Source organism: Pristiophorus japonicus, chromosome 6 (assembly GCF_044704955.1).
Source record: "Pristiophorus japonicus isolate sPriJap1 chromosome 6, sPriJap1.hap1, whole genome shotgun sequence".
In the NCBI taxonomy this organism is placed as follows: domain Eukaryota; kingdom Metazoa; phylum Chordata; class Chondrichthyes; family Pristiophoridae; genus Pristiophorus; species Pristiophorus japonicus.
This window is the reverse complement of record NC_091982.1, coordinates 198476837-198482431: the sequence shown is the minus strand read 5'-3', so window position 1 is coordinate 198482431 and position 5595 is coordinate 198476837. Positions and strand designations below refer to the sequence as shown.

General features: G+C 45.8%; 1 pseudogene; it reads right to left on the bottom strand.

The window, feature by feature from the left end:
- Positions 1 to 580: 580 nt before the first annotated feature.
- Positions 581 to 819, bottom strand: LOC139266448 (U2 spliceosomal RNA; annotated as a pseudogene).
- Positions 820 to 5595: the final 4776 nt, after the last annotated feature.

Genomic DNA, 5595 nt, shown 5'->3' with positions numbered 1-5595 from the left:
GGTAACTTCTTACTGAGTCTCAGCACACTGTTAGAATCACTGCATGTCTTACTACGTAAAGAAGATGAATGGGTATGGGGTAAAAGCCAAGAAAATGCCTTTATAAAAACCAGAAAACTGTTATGCTCAAACAAATTGCTTGTGTTGTAAGCGTTTGGTACTAGCATGTGATGCGTCGTTATATGGCATCGGGTGTGTATTGCAACAAGTTAATGATTTCGGGAAACTGCAACCGGTTGCTTGTGCATCCAGGAGTCTGTCTAAGGCTGAGAGGGCCTACAGCATGATTGAGAAAGAAGTGTTAGCATGTGTCTATGGGGTAAAGAAAATGCATCAATACCTGTTTGAGCTAAAATTCGAATTGGAAATTGACCATAAGCCACTTATATCCCTGTTTTCCGAGAGTAAAGGGATAAATACCAATGCATTGGCCCACATCCAGAGATGGGCGCTCACATTTTTTTTTTTTTAATTTTTCGTTGCCAATCTTTCCAATTCTTTGTCAAATCACAAACGCCAGAGGTCACCTTGCACACATCAAGGATCACTCTGCGCCAATGCTCTTAGCCAAAAGGCCTAGAGCCACTGCACCGTTCTTGGAAGTACTGCAATACCAGGTTCGTGCCATGGAGGTGGATGGGTCAGGCCCCCCCACACACCTCCGTGGAGGTGGATGGGTCAATCCACCCCACCCACCTCCTATTTTCAAAAAGCATAGGAGAACCACCTTCCTGATCCAGGGAGAACCACTTTGGGGTCATGGTTACTCCCCTGTCAGGTCAGTTACGCATGATCTTAGCCAAAAGGCCGAGAAGCTCACATTTTTTTTTTTTTTTTAAAGCTCACATTGTCCGCATACAACTATGCTATCCGCCATAGACCAGGCACAGAAAACTGCGCCGATGCTCTCAGTAGGCTGCCATTGCCCACCACGTGGGTGGAAGTGGCACAGCCTGCAGATCTAGCCATGGTCATGGAAGCATTTGAGAGTGAGCAATCACCCACCACTGCCCGGCAGATCAAAACCTGGACAAGCCAGGACCCCTATTTATCTCGAGTCAAAAGCTGTGTGCTTCACAGAAGCTGGTCCAGTGTCCCAGTGGAAATGCAGGAAGAGATAAAGCCGTTCCAGCGGCGCAAAGATGAAATGTCTATACAGGCAGACTACCTTCTGTGGGGCAATCGAGTAGTGGTCCCCAAGAAGGGCAGAAACACCTTCATCAATGACCTCCACAGTACCCACCCAGGCATTGTAATGATGAAAGCGATAGCCAGATCCCATGTGTGGTGGCCCGGTATCGATGCGGACTTAGAGTCCTGCGTTCACAGATGTAATACATGCTCGCAGTTAAGCAATGTACCCAGGGAGGCGCCGCTAAGTTTATGGTCTTGGCCCTCCAAACCATGGTCTAGGGTACACATTGACTATGCAGGCCCGCTCTTGGGTAAAATGTTCCTCGTGGTTGTAGACGCATATTCCAAGTGGATTGAATGCGAGATAATGTCAACTAGCACGTCCGCTGCCACTACTGAAAGCCTGCAGGCCATGTTTGCCACATACGGCCTACCCGATGTCCTGGTGAGCAACAACGAGCCATGTTTTACCAGTGCTGAATTCAAAGAATTCATGGCCCATAATGGTATCAAACATGTCACATCTGCCCCGTTTAAACCAGCGTCCAATGGTCAGGCAGAGAGAGCAGTGCAAACTATCAAGCAAGGCTTGAAGATGGTAACTGAAGGCTCATTGCAGACTTGCCTAACCCGAGCCCTGCTTAGCTACCGCACGAGACCCCACTCACTCACTGGGATCCCACCTGCTGAACTGCTCATGAAAAGAGCATTTAAGACAAGGCTCTCATTAGTTCACTCTGATCTACATGAACAGGTAGAGAGCAGGCGGCTTCAACAAAATGCATACCATGATAGCGCAAATGTGTCATGCGAGATTGAAATCAATGATCCTGTATTTGTATTAAATTATGGACAAGGTCCCAAGTGCCTTCCCGGCACTGTCGTGGCCAAAGAGGGGAGCAGGGTGTTTCGGGTCAAACTTTCAAATGGACTCAATCACCGGAAACACTTGGACCAAATCAAACTCAGATTCACGGACTATCCTGAGCAACCCACCTTGGACCCAACTTTTTTGATCCCCCAACATACACACCAGTGGCAACCGGCACCACAGTTGACCACGAAGCAGAACCCATCATCCACAGCAGCCCAGCAGGGCCCAACACACCAGGCAGCCCAGCAAGGCCAGCTGCACAGCAGCCGAGCCAGCAAATGATTCAACAACACCAGCTTTTACACCGAGATGATCAACCAGGGCAAGAAGGGCCCCAGATCGACTCACATTGTAAATAGTTACACTATTGACTTTTGGGGGGGGTGGGAGGGCGGGGGGAAGTGTTGTTATATGTTATATAAACTTGTATATACTCTGTACAAGCACCAGAGGGATCATCCCCTGGAGTTCCAAGGGATCCCATAATCCCTTGGGAGCACAGGTATTTAAGGAGACTTCACAGGTTGGAGAGGCACTCTAGAGACCTGCAATAAAAGACTACGGTCACATTTTACTTTGAGCTCACAGTGTTCAGTCTTTCTCCATACACAGCACCTCAGATCGTGGCAGCGCTGCAGTGGACATTGTGCAGCGCTGTACTGCTACTGCCCCGCCTGCCTGGTTTAACACTCCAAGGGAAGTGGTAGCACTTGATTTAACGTTCCACTTCCTTCCTGGACTGCTAAACCAGAAGTTTGCATCTGCTGGAATTGGGTAACTCACGCAAAAGTTATGACCGCAAACGGGGCACTATGCAATTTCTAGCCCTAGTGTCTGGGATGCCATCGGGTAGTCACACGATGGAGGTCAGACACTTTCCAATAGGTGGAGGGATTGGGAGTTAGTTGCAAGAGCAGAACTAAAGAAAGCCTTGCAGCAGATTATCTCATGGCCTTATATGTTCAGACACAATTTACTGTTAGGAGGCATTACTGCATGCTGCAATACCACCTAGCTAATCTTAGCATTGTGACCATGGTTCGGTTTACACATGTTAATTTCCAAATGCCCCATTTTATTGAAATGCTGATCTTACTCCCCATTAGGATGAATATAGTTGACTTCAAAATTAAAACAATGCAAAAGTAAATCAGAAAGGAAATTTCATCAGCAAATCTTTGAATAGAAACAACATGGGCATATGACGAACAATCCAATGTTCTGGGAGCATCTCCAGATCATCCTATTAGAACATAAGGTCAGCACTCTGGCTATCTTACATGCCAGAAAGAACAGTCGAATACACTGTGCTTCTAGTGAAACCTTTGTTTGACTGGCAACCTCGAGTTCATTTCTCCGGGGTCCTGTGAATCAAGGCAACAGTCCCAGGCCATACAGCAGAGGCACTAACAACTGTTGTAAGTCAATAATTGCACATCCAAATTTAAAAGGTTGATGGTGGATAGGCAAAGGCAAACATTTAAAGATCACATGGATGAACTTCAACAATTGTACGTCCCTGTCTGGAGTAAAAATAAAATGGGGAAGGTGGCTCAACTGTGGCTAACAAGGGAAATGAAAGATAGTGTTAGATCCAAGAAAGAGGCATATAAATTGGCCAGAAAAAGCAACAAACCTGAGGTCTGGGAGCAATTTAGAATTCAGCAGAGGAGGACAAAGGATTTAATTAAGAGGGGGAGAATAGAGTATGAGAGGAAGCTTGCCATGAACATAAAAACTGACTGCAAAAGCTTCTGTAGATATGTGAAGAGAAAAAGATTAGTGAAGACAAAAGCAAGTCCCTTGCAGTCAGATTCAGGTGAATTTATAATGGGGAACAAAGAAATGGCAGACCAGTTGAACAAATACTTTGGTTCTGTCTTCACGAAGGAAGACACAAATAACCTTCCGGAAATACTAGGGGACCGAGGGTCTAGTGAGAAGGAGGAACTGAAGGAAATCCTTTTTAGGCGTGAAATTGTGTTAGGGAAATTGATGGGATTGAAGGCCGATAAATCCCCGGGGTCTGATAGTCTGCATCCCACAGTACTTAAGGAAGTGGCCCTAGAAATAGTGGATGCATTGGTGATCATTTTCCAGCAGTCTATCAACTCTGGATCAGTTCCTATGGATGTAACACCACTTTTTAAAAAATGAGGGAGAGAGAAAACGTGTAATTATAGACCAGTTAGCCTGACATCAGTAGTGGGGAAAATGTTGGAATCAATTGTTAAAGATGAAATAGCAGCGCATTTGGAAAGCAGTGACAGGATCGGTCCAAGTCAGCATGGATTTATGAAAGGGAAATCATGCTTGACAAATCTTCTAGAATTTTTTGAGGATGTAACTAGTAGAGTGGACAAGGGAGAACCAGTGGATGTGGTGTATTTGGACTTTCAAAAGGCTTTTGACAAGGTCCCACACAAGAGATTGGTGTGCAAAATTAAAGCACATGGTATTGGGGTTAATGTACTGACCTGGATAGAGAACTGGTTGGCAGACAGGCAGCAGAGAGTTGGGATAAACGGGTCCTTTTCAGAATAGCAGGCAGTGACTAGTGGGGTGCTGCATGGCCCAGCTATTTACAATATACATTAATGATTTAGATGAAGGAATTGAGTGTAATATCTCCAAGTTTGCAGATGACATTAAGCTGGGTGGCGGTGTGATCTGTGAGGAGGACACTAAGAGGCTGCAGGGTGATTTGGACAGGTTAGGTGAGTGGGCAAATGCATGGCAGATGCAGTATAATGTGGATAAATGTGAGGTTATCCACTTTGGTTGCAAAAACACGAAGGCAGAATATTATCTGAATGCCGGCAGATTAGGAAAAGGGGAGGTGCAACGAGACCTGGGTGCCATGGTACATCAGTCATTGAAGATTGGCATGCAGGTACAGCAGGCGGTGAAGAAGGCAAATGGTATGTTGGCCTTCATAGCTAGGGGATTTGAGTATCGGAGCAGCGAGGTCTTACTGCAGTTGTACAGGGCCTTGGTGAGGCCTCACCTGGAACATTGTGTTAGTTTTGATCTCCTAATGTGAGGAAGAACCTTTTTGCTATTGAGGGAGTGCAGCGCAGGTTCACCAGACTGATTCCAGGGATGGCAGGATTGACATATGAGGAGAGACTGGATCAACTGGGCCTATATTCACTGAAGTTTAGGATGAGAGAGGATCTCATAGAAACATATAAAATTCTGACGGGACTGGACAGGTTAGATGCTGGACGAATGTTCCCGATTTTGGGGAAGTACAGAACCAGGGGACACAGTCTAAAGATAAGAGGTAAGCCATTTAGGACTGAGATGAGGAGAAACTTCTTCACTCAGAGAGTTGTTAACCTGTGGAATTCCCTACCGCAGAGAGTTGTTGATGCCAGTTCCTTGGATATATTCAAGAATGAGTTAGATATGGCCCTTACGGCTAAAGGGATCAAGGGGTATGGAGAGAAAGCAGGAAAGGGGTACTGAAGTTGCATAATCAGCCATGATCTTATTGAATGGTGGTGCAGGCTCGAAGGACCGAGTGGCCTACTCCTGCACCTATTTTCTATGTTTCTATGTTTCTAATAATGCCACTTATAACA